Source organism: Sminthopsis crassicaudata, chromosome 3, assembly GCF_048593235.1.
Source record: "Sminthopsis crassicaudata isolate SCR6 chromosome 3, ASM4859323v1, whole genome shotgun sequence".
In the NCBI taxonomy this organism is placed as follows: Eukaryota; Metazoa; Chordata; class Mammalia; order Dasyuromorphia; family Dasyuridae; genus Sminthopsis; species Sminthopsis crassicaudata.
In genome coordinates this window covers 360,900,132-360,916,519 of record NC_133619.1, presented here as the reverse complement: position 1 = coordinate 360,916,519, position 16,388 = coordinate 360,900,132, and the positions used below count along the sequence as shown (strand labels likewise).

General features: G+C 36.0%; 1 long non-coding RNA gene across 9 annotated transcripts in view; it reads left to right on the top strand.

Moving 5' to 3' along the window:
- The window catches only part of LOC141561763 (uncharacterized), a 553,911-nt gene that overhangs the window by 361,234 nt on the left and 176,289 nt on the right, over positions 1 to 16,388 (top strand). For all 9 annotated transcript variants that reach the window (XR_012488149.1, XR_012488147.1, XR_012488143.1 and 6 more), the window contains 3 exons: positions 1,888 to 1,967; positions 3,855 to 3,899; positions 4,386 to 4,508. This is a non-coding gene — a long non-coding RNA (uncharacterized LOC141561763). The remainder of the gene's footprint in view (positions 1 to 1,887; positions 1,968 to 3,854; positions 3,900 to 4,385; positions 4,509 to 16,388) is intronic.

Sequence of the window (16,388 nt, the reverse complement as noted above, 5' to 3'; positions counted from 1 at the left end):
GTTAAGATGCCATCTCTTACCTTATGTTTGAGCTGTAAATGTACTTTTCCTCTTTAAGGGAAACTAAAATTTCAGGCAGTTAAGCATATATAGAATGCTGATCCTTAACTCAAAGACTGGAGTTCAAATCCCACATCAGACATATTAAATATGTGATCATGGCAAGTCTCTTAATTTCATTTGTAAAGTGGGAGATGATAATAGCATCAACCTCTCAGGATTGTTGTGAGGATTAAATAAAATAGTATTTGTAAAATGCTTTCTAAACCTTAAAGCAATAAAATTATTAGTTATTTAAATCCTTTCCTTTGTAGTATTCTGATGGACAGGGACTCTTTACCACTTGCTGAAGGACTACATAGAATGGCAAGAGGAATAATAACTAATGCTGGCTGTTGGGAGCTATTGGAGAGGAATAATGAGAGAGATGAACACCAATTACTATTAATTACAGAGTTAAGGGGACAGTAAAACTTTCATATTAAGGAACTGGGAGTCCCACAAAGGCATGGCTATTGGTAATTGAGGATATATTGGTCTCTAGGGTAAAAGTTGTCCATTGTTGGGTTTTTTTAATTTCTATAAGCTCTAGGAGGCTGAGAAAGCCATCCTAACCTTATATATGGAGAAGTTGAAAATAACTGAGTCAACACAAACAAGGATTAGGCCTGTGTCTCTGTTTATGTGTCTGTGTATCTAGTTATCCTTGCCATATCAGGTCAAATAAACACAAATAAAGAAGCATTTATTAAGCACCTACTATGTTCCAGACACTATCCTAAGTGTTGGGGAGGCAAAGAAAGACAAAAACTGTCCCTATCATGAAGTAACTCATGAATCTAATGAGGAGAGAGCATGCAATCAATTATTTACGAAGGATATATAAAAATAAATTGGAGATAATCAACAAATAGAATGAAGTGGGACTTGGAAAGATATCTATTGCTCTATCTATCTATCTATCTATCTATCTATCTATCTATTTATCTATCTATGTCTAATCTATCTCTCTATATCTCTCACTCTATCAATTTCTATTTGCACACAGATTTATTTAATTTGTATTTACTTAATACATAATTTACTTAACTGGTAAGGATATACTTGTTAGAAATAGGGCAGGGATACATGATAAAAAATCCAACCCAATAGCAGCTGCAATTAAGAGACAGATTCCCTGTTCATATATTTTCTGTTCCCCCATATGAAACTTGTTCTTGATCCCAATGTCATAGCAACCAGAACAAAGAGAGGGCTTTTAGTCAGAGGAGTAATTAACCTAAAACCAAGATTGTTTTTATACTGTAAGTGCTGTATATTTTGGGTGTTGCATCAGGCAATAATTAAGATACAGTTTACAGATTTGGGTCATGTTGTTTTACATTTTACAACATTTTTTTTCTGATTTTTACCCTTCAACTTTATTAACTTGTTGTTTCCTTGCTCTCACCTATTAAATTTTTACTCTTTCCACTGCCTTCAGGGTACATATCTCAGTTGGAGTTGCAGCAGGGTCTAGTGATAGTCTAACACAACTCTAAGAGAAATTCTGCTTTTTTTTCTTTGACTTGCAAATAACCTACTTTAAAAAAATTATACATTATATGCTTGCAAATAAAGTTGATGGCAACAAAATGGCTAATGTTACTTAGGTTATCAGGTTTCCGTAATGGGTAAGAAATCTCCCCAGGGCTATAGAGGCACCCATGCTACATGAAGAACTGGCACAAGGATTATACTCAAATATACATGTACATACAGTCATTACACAAATACAAATATATGAAGTTATCTATAGATCTATATTTGCACACATACAATATATTTATGTATGCCATTTGTCCTTTTCTAAAATTCTGTTTTTGGATGCATCATGATGACATGGAGGCACTCAGGGTTCTTGAAGTCCATTCCAATGGAGCACAGGTTCTGATTCAACCCATCAAGTCAGAAGGCTTTCAAGAAAGGTATGTCTTTGTCTGGCAACTTTATAAATTTCATGATAATTTTGGGAAGGGGGCAAATAATCTTGTGGAATAACAACTCTTATTCCTCTATCCTCTTGTTCATAGGATCTCATTGTTCAATAGGCAGGAATTTTTCATCTATAGCAATGCTGAAAGATTGTTGCTACCCAAATTGTAGGAGGATATCTGTGTTACTATAGGAAGTTTCTCCACCAATGAGACTGCAGTATGTATATAGTTGTTTTTTTTTTTTTTTTGACATATAGATAGCTTTTCATTTTTTTTTTGTGTTAGTGATACTCCATTTAAAAAATGGCCCTCTCTCCTTGATCTATATTTGTGGATACTTAAGGTCTTAGTTAAACTAACAGATGATTATCCTTCATAATATAACTCTTACCAGACTACTGCATTGTGACTTTATAAACAGCTGTGCTTTTCTTCCCCAAACAACCAATTGATTAGTATACAGTTATTGATCAGGTAGCATGTGCAAGGGATTATTCTAGGGGCATTGAAGTAGCTCCTAGATTTAAAACTGAAAGGGATCTTATTGTTTACATAGTCTAGATGGATGAGGGGAGGCACAGAAAGGCTAAATGAAATGACAGATTTACACCAATAATCAATTGCAGATTTCACCAAATCTAGTGTTCTTTCATGATCCAATGAACATATACACACCTATATAAATACACTTGCATTTATATAATACACATAGAGCACATATATAAGCTATGTATCCATTTATACTGAACATGTTTACACTGCATGCACACTGATTTAAACAAACATACTCTGTAGAAATTATATGTATTAGAATGTGAATTTTTTGAAATTGGACTATCGGGTTCATGAAAACCCATATTCTTTGCTATAGGAGGCATTCTGTAAAGCTAAAAGCATCTCCAGACCTACTCTGTTTGTTCCTCTCTTTGTAAATTGCATGATGCTTTATCCAGCTGAGTGTTTTCTTTGCTGTGATGCTTGCTTGGGGACTTGGACCACTAGAGCAATCTGCCTGCATTGCAGGCAGGGGCAGGATTGTCTGCCTCTTTGGGTTATATCCCATCCTAATTGGCATGGATAAATTGCTGAAGCTGCTCCCCTACATTATGTGAGGGCATTTTGCCACCCGGACAGATGGGCACAGGGGAGAGATGTGCCAGGGAAAGGCTATGTGAGCATAAAGACTGGGGATTAGAGGCTGGATACCTGTCCTGGAATGTCAGTGCAGCAATTTGGATTTAGTCCCTGCATGTATGCTGAAGGGGCCTGGGATTTTTCATTGATACAGCATTACTGAGACTTTATGTGGGGGACTGAAGGTGAAATATTGGAGTGATGCATAGAGTTGGCTTTTCTTTAAAATGTGGGAAAAGTGGGACGTGACAGCCCCAACTCTGAAGGTTCTGCCAGGCCTGAGACCTAGCCAAGTTGCTTGCTCTACCCCAGGGGTGAAGAAACCCAGAGCCAATTTTGCTGTTTTCCAATTTCCCATTTTCATTCAGTCACCAGTAAGAAAATTTGCCTGGACCAATACACCATCAATTATGTTTTCTGTGTTCCCTCCCTCTTCATTTTGATTTAATTTTTATTCAGTAATTTAGTTCAATTAAAAAATTATTGAGTGTTCATTATGTGTTCAATCCTGAACTTAGATCAGTGCAGGCTGTAGTGTAATAACTGAAAAATAGAAAAAAAAGTAATTTACTTAGATCCTTGCTGTATTATTGTTGCATAATTCACTCGATTATTTTATTAGCATTTATTTGAATCATTGACATAATATTTAACTTATAAAATATTAACATACATAATAATATTATTAACATAATACCTGTAGGGAGTATGTACTTATATCTATCTCACTGTGTTTGTTTTTAGGAAGTTCTTTTAAATATCTTAGCTGGCTCTAAGTAAAACTGGGAGGTAAGTGGAATTTTGTATTTGGTGCCTTCCCAATGATACTATGGACACTTTCATGCTTTACACTGAATTCTCTCCTCATTTCCTAATGGATTTTATATCTTATTATGGAAAACATTTCTATATTGAACTATAATCAATTTTTGTTTTTATTTTTGTTCTTAGAGTAACCCTGGATATATATTCAGTCAAAAAAAGTCTTCAGGAGCTAGTCCAGTGTCTTAACAGGTTTTTTTCCTAGCCTGGATATTGTAAGACTTGGCTTGGAATAGTGATGGAGGGTTGAGGACTTTTGATTGCTTTATGGAATACTCAAGCTGATGTCAAAAAGTAAGGGTAACAGAAGTGGGTATCATGAAACTGGAAGAAGGGAAATGGTATTGGATTCTTAACTTCCCTGGAATGCTTAAATTGGTCTACAAGAAGAGCAGGGGAAGTTTTCTGAGCACCAATGGCTGGAGAAGTGATCATTGTGTCTTTCTCTTCTAGGCATTGGCAAGAAAGGAAGATAACAGTTGTGGGGAGAAAGATGTACAGAATACAGACATGGAGCAGGCTCTCCCTTTCTGACTGGAACTTCTGATCAAGATGAAATATCTCTTCAGGCAAGAGGTATGAACTGTATTGTCTTTCTGTGAAAAGATGTTGAAGATCAACAAAGTTCCTCTTTTACCAACTCTTTTTCCTTTACACATATTATCAATGATCTTTACATGATATTACCTTATTATGTTCTAAACTCTTTGTTGATACTGACTTTATTCCTTCTACACATAAATTTAGAGTAGATTAGGAAATATGCCTTTCCTTGGTATGCCTTGGTTGGTTACCTCCAATGAGTACAAATGGAGAAGCCTTTTGGCTTTTTGATTCCTTAGAATTTAAGTAACTGGGAAGTTTGCTTTCCAGTTTGGACATTAGGGAATATGATGAGCTATTATGCTATTTTATGATTAACTCTAGAAATCTTCCCTTGGCAAAACTTTTAAGTTGAATCCAGTTCTTCACTTCTATTATAACAAGTTTAATGTTCTAATAAAATGTGCTGCATAAAAATCTCTAACCCTGCCTCCAGTGCCAATGTTCTTAAACTTGCTTGTGTTTCTATATGGGATTTTGCAACTAAATGTGGGGGTTGCAAAATTATAATCTCTTATCAGTAAATGTTTGACTTGTATGCCTATTTTATATACCTGGGTAACAAACATTTCTCTAGCAAAAAGGGATAATGAATAGAAAAAATATAGGGAGTGCTACTCTGGTGCGTGTGGGGATGTGTGGTGATGTTGAGAGATTTGGGATTGGGGGAGGTTTGAGAGTGTAGCATGCCCCTTGGAAAATATCTGCCTTTTATCTGAAGGGATATGGATAGAGAGAGAAGAGGGAGAAGAAGTCTGATACCAGGGGAAAAACAGTTCTCCCTCTGACTCAGACTATAGGTAAAGATAGCTATTATTTGTGAGAATTCAACTCTTCCTCCCAAAAAGAGAGTATAGGAAAATACATCATGACACCTGTATGTTTTACTGGAATTGATGTATCCTTAGTTCATTAATGAGTAAGAGTTTGGTTTTTGGGAAGGTGTGAAGAAGAGGGGTTAGTCCAGACTTATGATTTCATGGCTATATAAAGCTCCTAAGAAACTCGGAATCCTGTACTTGTTGGTCTGTCGTTGAGTTGTGACTAACTAACTCTTCATGATCCCATGGACCATTTCATGCCAACATGCTTTTTTTTTTTTTTGTTTTGTTTTTTTGTTTTTTGGCAAAGACACCGGAGTGGTTTGCCATTTCCTTTTCCAGTGTATGAAGGCAAACAGGTTAAGTGTCTAGCCCAGGGTAACACAGTTAGAATGTCTGATTTGAATTTAGGCTTCCCTCACTCCTGGCCCAGCACTGTCCACTGTGACACTTAGCTCCTAATTTATATCATTGAAATAGTTGTGCTTTGTTTGCAAATAGCCAATTAACCCACAAAAATGTGCTCCTACTGGGTGTGGATTAGACACTGTTCTGTAACTTATAGTCTGAGGTATTTTTTGTTTGTTTCATAATTATGTATGACTTGCATGAAATTTCCTAGTAGGATCAAGTTCAATCTTTTTATAAGGCAATTGTTAACATTTATGTGATGTCTTATAGCTTACCTATCTTTTCGCATGACATCCTCCCCAAAGGCAAATATGACAGGTATTATTATCCTCATTTTACAGATGAGGTAACTGAGGTTTAAAGAGATTTAGTGGATTGCTCATAGTCACATAGTGAGAATGATATCAGAACACAGTCTTGAATCTAACTCATGTGACTTCAAGCTCAGTGCTCTTTTTTTTTTTTTTTTTTTTTTTTTACCCATTCTCCAGGGTTTCTTTCTCTCTAAAAAAAAATCCCTAGTATTTTGTCTTCCTGCTTTTAATAAGTAAAGTTCTTAGTCAATAATGATGTTGTTAGTTGATAAGGGCTTACAGTATATTTTCCTCTCTTAGAGCGATTTGCATTTTTATAGCAGAGTCCGAAGCTTTAAAATTGTCATAGTAGTATCACAGGAAATGGAGCTGATATTATAAATATGACAGGGTCATATTCTTACAGTCAGCTAGATGGTGCAGTGGATAAAGTGCTGGCTCTGGAGACAGGAAAAAGAGAGTTCAAATCTGACCTCAGACATTTATTAGCTGTGTGATCCTGGGCAAGTCACTTTACCATGTTTGCCTCAGGTTCCTCATCTGTCAAATGAGCTGGAGAAGAAAACAACCAACTGTTCTTTGCCAAGAAAATGGCAAAGCGTCAGCTGTAACTGAGCAACAATAACAAATTTTTACAACTGAAAAGCATTTCAGAGAAAATAGAAGATTCAATAACAAATGCCCCGTTTTCACTTCTGTGCATGAAGTACTTGTTGCTGTTTGCACCTCAGCTACATAAATGAAGAGTTGATTTCAAGTCAAAAGAACAATGATTTATAGGATCTGAGATTCAGGCTGGAAAAGACCCGAGATGACATCTATATAGTGCAACCTCAGTCATCTGGGGAATGAGGAATTGAGAGTCAGAGAAGGTAATTGACTTGTCCAAGATTACACAAATATTAATTTGGACTTTAAACAGAATTGGGCTTTAAACAATTTCCCACAACACTGTGCTCCCACTAGGTGTAGATCAGACACTGCTCTATAACTCATAGTCTGGGATTTTTTTTTGTTTGTTTCATAATTATGTATGACCTGCATGAAATTTCTTAGTAGGATCAAGTTTTGTTCAATCTTTTTATAAGACAATTGTGAATATTTATGTGGTGTCTTACAGATTACTTATCTTTTCGTATGGCATTCTCCCAAAAAGTATTATAGCCTCATTTTACAGATGAGGAAACTGAGCCAATTAACCAACCAATAGTTATTAAGTACCTACTATGTGCCAGACATCATGCTATGTGTTGGGGATACAAAAAGAGACTAAAGACATTCCCTGTCCTCAAAGAGCTTACAGTCCAATGGAAGAAACACAAACAAATATATTTAAAGCAAGCCACATATTTAAAAATGGAAAATAATTTACAAAGGGAAGGTACTGGAATTAAGAGGAATTGGGGAAGGCTTCCTTTAGAAAGAGGGGATTTTAGTTGGCACTGAATGGGAGCCAGCGAGGCCAGTAGTTGGGACAGAGGAGGGAAAACATTCCAGGAATAATAAGAGAGATGGAATGTCTTGTTTTTGCAACAGCCACATGCCAGTATCACTGAATAAATGTAGGAAGGGACTAGGTTCTGAAAAAGCTTTGAATGCCAAACAGAGCATTTTATATTTGCCTCTGGATATAATAGGTTTTAAACTCAAGACTTCTGATTCCAAGCCCATTCTATTTCCATAATAATTCCATTCTACCCTGTGCAGACATCTTTAGCTAAGCTGTATTTCTTTGAGTTATGCTTCAGGATTTGATTTGAAGGTCTCTTGTTCTTAAGTTTCTCTTCCATTGATCTATCCCTACCCTGAAATTTTCAGACTGTCTTACTCTGGCTTTTGCCCATTCCAGACAGAACCTAATTAAGGCAGCCTGCAAGCAAGGCCCCATTCTTTTCAAGCCTTCTCTATTAAAATCTTTCACTCAGTAAAGAACCTTGAAATTGTTGTTTACCTGGCCACCTCTATTCTTTCTCAAGGAATGTACCATTTTATTGTCTTCCTCTCCTTAAAAAAATCTTGCTTTCACTTTAGGGCAGAAGTGTTAAACATAAGTGTAATGTAGCTTGCAATACTTTAGAGTATGACCCGACCAGATTAAAATATAATTGGGAAATATTTGACAATAAATAAAACTACCACAGAACATAGACAATGTACACATGTAGTTTTCTAAGTCAATATTTGGCCCATATATTGCACAGCTTAGTGGTTCCAGTTTTTGTTTGAGTTTGATACCATTATATTAGGGCACTTGTTGATACTTCCACAAACACCTTAACCTCGAAGTTCTTCAATCTTCTCATAGTGTATGATTATTTCTCTTTCATATCTCAGACTCATACAGGTGTGTTATACCCTAAACTTTAGTATCCACTTCCCCACAAATATATTGTTTTCATGATAAAAACTCTAGAATTGCTTTATCTGATCTTAATCTTACTATCATTTGTTCTTCGCTTCCTTTAGGACCTCCAACTTACTCAGTAATTTCAGCATTTTCTCAGGTCATTATCCCTGCTTTAACTTCATTTTCATTCCCTACAAATCTTAATTCTATAGTTAACTTATTTAATTCCATACTTGTTTTGATTCTTTTATCCCCTTCTCTTATAGTTAGTTCATCCCTTGACAAACTTAAATCTGAATTATTCTTTCTATGCATTTCTTCTGCTCCCACTCACTTGCTACAGAGCTGGGGTATACCATAACACTGAGTTGATGGGATACACTACAAATTTATATTATTTAGTCTCAAATGGGCCCCTACTAAATCAAGGCAATCTTTTATTTCTCCTTAATTGATTACCTTTTGTCCTTTCTATAAACGCCAATGTCACTATCCTAGGAATCAATCCCTGCAGAGGTACAGCCTGGCGAATGTCTCTGCCTGTGCATCAGCCCCCACATCCTCAGAAGCCACAGCTATCAAATGCCTGGAAAGAAAGTTCTCACTACCAGATTCCTTAGCACTACTGATTTGTTCAACATCAGAAATCAATAAACATTTATTAAGTATCTACTCTGTGCTTAGTGCTGGGGATACAAAAAAGACAAAAGATCAATTTTACCCTTAAGAAGGTTGCAGTTTAATGGAAATGGTTATGATTTTATGAGAAGAAATGAGATTAAAATTATATGACAAGCTAAGCTCCATGTGATCTTTTCATTCGTCCTATAGTTGAAACCTTCTTTAAAGGTCATTGCCCCCATTAGAAAATGAGCTCCTTGAGAGCAGGGACTATTTTGCTTTCATATGAATCCCTATCATCTCCTCCATATATTATCCTGCATCAATTTTTATTTTTTTGTTCAAACTTGTAGAAAAAGCTCTTTATAATTCTTGTCCCTTTCTCTATTCTCACTACTCAGCCCTTTGCAGTCTGGCTTCCAATATCATCCTTCAACTGCAATTGATCTTTCCAAAATTGTCTTTGATCTTTTAATTGTCAGACCTAATAAACTGGTCTTTTATCCCATCTCATCCTTCTTGACCTCTTTCCGGCACTAGATGTTGTTGGTTGTACATTATGCTGCCTTCTCTTCGTTATCTCGCCTTTCTGACTGGATGTATGGGGAATTCTCAGGCAGGACTAGCATCGCTGGTATAAGGGATTGCTAAGTCCTTTTTAGGGATGCTTTTCCATCTCTGGTGTCCATCTTCATCCAGCTCTCACCTGTGACTCCAAGATCATAGTGGCCAAACCCAGTAAACTTTCTTGACAGACAGGCTAAACCAAATTAAGGACCTCAAAATCTGCTGGTGATTTAGGGAGGTGCCTGCCCCAAACATGTGAAGACTTTACCTGGGACAAACCGAACTGATGAGAACAATTAGTTACAAGGGCCCTGAGAGTGGCTGAAGCAGCAGCTGTGGAGCCCTTAGAACTTGATCAGCCATCAAAGATGTCAAGAGCATCCACTGCATTCTGGGCCATTGCCAGTCTTTGTTAAGGGACAGGTCAATGCTCTGAGAGCCTCCACAGCTGTGGATCATAGCATCTGAAAGAGTTGCAGGGTAGTCTTTGCTGACACAGATATTGCTGACTGGGAATGCGATAAATTGGAAGCAGAGGGAAGAAGAGGGAGGTCAAACAACAAAATGGCCTCTCAGTCAGAGAACAGCCACTGCCTCTCAGTCTCCTTGTATCATCCTCTCACAAGAGGAGATCCATTCTGCAGGTCTGGGTTGGATCTCCAGCAGCCACTGTCAGGTGGCTCCTGTGTATTCCAACAAGTCTTCTTTACTTTTGTCTTGCTATTGGATTCTGATCACTCTGGAAGAGAGAATAAGGCTTATGAACTTATGTAATTCTGTCTCACTTAAACCAAATTTACCTGAAAATCAAGATATCAAGATGTTACTGATCCTCTTCAAAGATGAAAAACCAACAACAAGCACCATCGCCTAAGGAACTACTTCTTTTTTCCTGTGGTGACCCATCATGCAAATCATGGCCCCTAAATGTGGACATACAACTAAAGCTCTCTTTTGGGTTCTCATCTGCCTGGAACTTCATACATACAATCACAATCTTTTAGTTATTGTAAACAGGAAGACCTGTGTTAAAATCCTGCCTCAGAAACTTATTGGTAGTGTGACCCAAGGCAAATCATCTAATTTCTTTTAGTCTTAGTTTTCCCTTCCTTAACAAAGGGCTAATAATAACCTCAACAATCCTGGGTTGCTGTGAAGATCAAATGAATCACATATAAAGTGTCCCCAAAATCTTGATGCATTTTAAGCTTTAATAAGCTTATTATTATTGAATCATAAAATGCATTAAGACTTTTTAAAGCTCAAAACTGTATTATTAATACTAGCTATATGACTTCAGGCAAATCACTTGATACTTTAAGCTCTTTGAGTTTGTCACAGAAGAGTTGCTTTTGCTTCATTTTTGTGAGTTTCCATTTCAATAATTTTTCCCTTACTATGAAAACAAAGGGCAAAAACATTCTACACAAAATAAAAATATCCCTATATCACAATTTATTCATACATTCCCCACCTGATGGGCAACCACTTAATTTATAATTTCTTTTCTTTTTTTTTTCTTTTTTTGCTACTATAAGAAGGATGGTAATGAATATTTTATTATGTGTCATGCCCTGTTGGGAATGTGTGATGGAGACAGAGACAGGGAGACACACACACATACACACACACAAAGAAAAAGAGAGAGAGACAGAGACAGAGAGAGACAGAGACGGACAGAGAGAGACAGAGAGACAGAGACAGAGACAGAGAGATGGAAGGGAGGGATGGAAGAAGGGAGAAAGAAGAAAGGAGAAGGATGGAGGAAGAAGTGGAAGGAAAGATAGAGAGAAAGACAGTGAGAGAAACAGAAAAATACAGAGAGGAAGAGACAGAAACATATTTCCACATTAGTCATATTATGAAAGAAAAATCAGAACAAATGGGAAAACCCACAAGAAAAAAAAAGATGGAAATAGTATGCTTTAATCTATATTCAAACCCCATGTTTCCTTCTCTGGATGTAGATAGGCTTAGTTAGAAACACTGATGGTAAAAATTGTCTCCCAATTTTCTGCTTTTTTCTGGTCTTGTTGCACTGGCTTTGTTTATACAAAACCTTTTTCATTTAATGAAATCAAAATCATCCATTTTGCATTTTATAATGTTCTCTATATGTTATTTAATTGTAAATTTGGAAGCTTTATTTCTCTCTTAGACCTCCAGTGCATGTATGCCCAGTAGTGAGATAAGTACACCAAAGTTAGGAATAGTTTAGTAATTTTTCTTATTGTTTTCCAAAATGGGCTGAAGGACTAGTTAACAGTTCTGACAATAGTGGATTATTATTTATGCACTAGATTCTATTGACTATGTAATCTTTACTGACTTGATATGTATTATAAGAAACCTCAGAGTTTCTTAAATGTACCTTTCTCTTCTTATTGGTTTAGAATATTTTTTTAATATGGCAGATAGTAGTTTGCATTTCTTAATTTAAAAACTATTCACATCTTTTGATCACTTATCCTTTGCAGAGTTGATTATTTCCTTTTCCTCTTTCTTCCCTCTAGTCAAGGATGGGAATAAGGAGACTTGCAATTTGAGGTTAATAATGCCTAAAGTCCCACTTCTTAAACTGTGGGTTGTGACCCCTTCTGGGGTCACATAACTGAATGTGGAAGTCATAAAATTATTTATTTGATTTGAATGATTTATTGTCAGTAAATGTTTGATTTGTATATTTATTTTATATACCTATATACTTAGAGGCACATAAAAATTTCTTGGACAAAAAGGGGTCACAAGTAGAAAAGTTTAAGAAGCCTGCCCTAGAGAGCTAACCAATCCTTACAAACATTAGCCAGAGTTTATATTAGCAACCCATTAGAACTCATTTTTACATATTGAGAGAAAAGTTCAAGGGAAATATGAAACAAGATTGGTAGGTTTTGACATAAGAGAAGAGGTTGAAATATGGATCTTTGATCAGGAAAGGAGGAAAAACCAGAGGCTAGTTCTGGAGAATCCTAGTACCAGGAAGGACACTAGAGACAAACTTCTACTTTACAAGTTTGATGAGCCTTTTTCCCAGTAAATTTTCAAAATATTTCTTCCTTTCTCTTTACTAATTATTCCTTTTTAGTTCTTACTACAACAGTTACTTTATCATCATTTTAGTAGTCTTTATACACAAATATGTGTTCCTGTCAGTCAATCCAACTCAATTCAATAAACACTTATTAGGTGCCTACTGTGTGCTAAGGACTGGGGAAATAACACAAAGATAGACAATTCTTGCTCTCAAAAACCTTATAATTTACAGGGGGAGGCAACCTATAAAAGGGGTCAGGAAGAATGGGGATGGGACACTTGGAAGTAACTAGATGGAGGGCATCTTGTTCCATGGAGTTGAAACCAGATTAGGTAACAGATGCAATCAGAACTATTCACCATTGTAAAAGGGAGATAGGATATTGGAATGGACAAAATGAAGAGGATATAGAGAAGAATTTTACTTGACCTGTTTCAATTTAGATGAATATGGACTTTTCAAGTCACAGGCTCACAGACAGCCCAATGCATAATTATGAATGGAAAAATGTATCCTTTCATTCCCTGTCTTGTCTTTCCATTTGTTTCTTCTTTATTCCCAGTTACAGAGACTTCTCATAAAGACACAATCTTTGTTAGGGAAGAAAGTGATCTAAAAAAACCTGATATACCTTAATAGGGGCATTTGCATTTTAAGAAGAATTCATAGGGAAGGCATTTCCCTGAAGGGTCAATTCAAGTGCCACCTTGTACACAATCCCTTTCTAATTACCTTCATTTCTTAGAGTTTTCCCTGTCCCTCACCAAATTATATATACTTGGTATATATTTTAGGCAGCGAGGTGGCTCAGTGGATAGAACACTAAGTTCAAGTGCAGCTTCAGATACTTCAGATCTGTTAGTGTCTTAATCCATTAGGGAAGGAGATAGCAAACCACTCCTGCATCTTTGCCAAGAAAACCCCATGAATAGTACTGGCGTGTTATAGTCCTCAAGGTCACAGAGAGTTGGACCTGACTGAATAAGAAGTATATATTTTATATTTATTTGTATTTATTTTATTAATAGAATATAAGCTCCTTGAGGGTCTGGCACATAGTGGATGTTAAAAAAATGCTTATTTAGCATTGCTGGTGAAGTTGTGAACTGATCCACGTGTTCTGGAGAACAATTTGGAACTCTGTCTAAAGGGCTATTAAATTGTGCATTCCCTTTGATACAGCAATACAACTGTTAGGTCTGTATCCCCAAACTAGCATTAAAAAGGGAACCCCAGGAAGTGGAGCCAAGAAGTTGCTGGAATTGTCCTGGTTTTACTCAAAAAGCCGAACTAAGAGAATGGAGTGACAGAGCCTATGAAGAGATGGAATGAAAGCAGCCCACTCAAATGGGAGATCCAGTGGAAGGGTCTTAATCATAGTAGATAAGCAACTGGAACCCTCACTCCTGGCACAGCAAAACAGAGCAAAGCAGACCAGCTGGGCAGCCTCTAGTCCCAGTGTGGAAGGCAAATTGCCAATCTGGGAAACTAAGCTACAATATAGGACTAAGTCAGGTATCTCCCAGCACTATGAGCAAGTCACAGACACAAGGGACATCAGAGCTGGAAGCCAAAGCTGCTCAAGAAGCTTAGGACAGAGTTCCCTGTACCTCAGGAACAGAGCATAAACTTAAAAGTCCAAAATGGGGGTGAAGAAGGAAGAAAAAAAGAAAACAAAACATCAACTCAGAAGAGAACAAAATGTCCACAGGGAAAACTCGAAGTTATGAATTGGTCTCAAGCACAAAGAGCCTTCTTGAAGAGTTCATAAAATATTTTAAAAATTAAATAAGAGAGATAGAAGAAAAATTTAGAAAAGAAATAACAGGTACGCAAGAGAGAGTCAACAGCTTGGAAAAAGAAAATAATCCCTTTAAAAATACAATTGTTTAAATGCAAAAAAAAATCAACTGAAGAAAATACCTTTAAAGCAGAATTAATTAAATGGAAAAGGAGATACAAAAGCTACTGAATAAAATCATACATTAAAATTAGTACTGAGAAAATGGAAGCTAATGATTCCATGAGATATCAAGAATCAGTCAAATAAACTAAAAAGAATGGAAAAAAATAAGAAAACGTAAAATACCTCATTGGAAAAACAAATGATTTGGAAAATAGATCCAGGAGGGACAATTTAAAATTACTGAACTACCTGAAGGCCATGATCAAAAAAAAGAGCCTAGACCGCATTCTTCAAGAAACCATGAAGCAAAATTGCTTTGGTATACTAGAAGAAGCAGAAGGCAAAATAGTCATTGAAAGAATCCATCATTCACCTTCTGAAAACTCCAAGACAAATTGGTGTAAAATTCCAGTACTATAATCTCAAGGAAAAAGGGAAACCCACATGTTCAAAAATGTTTAGAGCAACTATCTTTACGTTAGCAAAGAATTGTAAATCAAGGAGATGCTCATCAATTGGGAAATGGATGAACAAATTATGGCATATGACTATAATGGAATAATTTTGTTCTATTATTATTCATCTATGATGAACAAGTGGATTTTAGGAAAACCCAGAAAGACTTAAATTAACTGATACTAACTGAAGTGAGCAGAATCAGGAGAAAATTTTACACAGTAACAGCAACCTTGCCTGATGATCTACTTTGTAAGACGTTTTTCTTTTCATCAATACAATGATCTAAGACAATTCCAAAAGACTCATGATAGAAAATTCCATCCACATCCAGAGAAGGAACTATAATCTAAATACATATTAAAGTATCCTATTTCCACTTTTTGGTTTTTTCTTTCTTGTGATTTTTCCCTCTTGTTTTGATTCTTCTTTCACAACATGACTAATGTGGAAACATGCTTAATATGATTATACAGATATAACCTATATCAGATTGCTTGCTGTTTTGGGGAGGGGGAATAAGAGAGAAAACACAATGAAATGTTGAATTAGAAAAAATAAAATACTGTTAAGTGGAAAAATGTTTATTTAACTGAATCAAACCAAAATAATAGATTGTGAATTAGTGGTATTTTTGGCTAGTGCATTTGGTCTGGTTTTGTGAAAGAACTTTCCTGCCTCCAATCACACCATCATATATGTATGATGATATATATATATATATATATATATATATATATATATATATATATTTATATATGTGTGTGTGTGTGTGTGTGTGTGTGTGTGTGTGTGTGTGTGTGTGTGTGTGTGTATATGTGTGTGTGTGTATATATATATATATTTGACCCATGGCCCAGGGTCATTCATGGCCTGAAGCCAAGTCACAGATGATAGGTCAAAAACTTGGGGACTAATCCAAAAAAGTCATTTTTTGTCCTATTATTGCTCCCACCTAAAGCTTACAATGGGACTGATTCCAAAGATGGTTTGTGTCTAGGTTTTCCTACTAATGTGTGTAACAGGGTATTTCCTTAAATTCATTTAGTTAGACATATCTGGTCTAAGATAACCTTATTTCATTCCATAGTCCCCAGAGATGATATATAAAGTTAAGAAAATTTCTCCCTTCTTCCTATCTAGAAGACTAGTTTTTGAGATCATGCTGTTGTAGCAAATAAAAAAGAAATTCCCCTTTCCTCCACAAGGGATGCTCAATTAGGAACATTGTTTTTGAACTTCACTTGAGATATACGGATGGATTCATAACTTTTGTAGGATTCTCTAGTTTATTCTGTCATTGCTGTATGTACTGATATATTCAAAGCATTTTTGCCTAGGGAAGATGATTCTCAAATTTTATTCTCAAGCTGAAT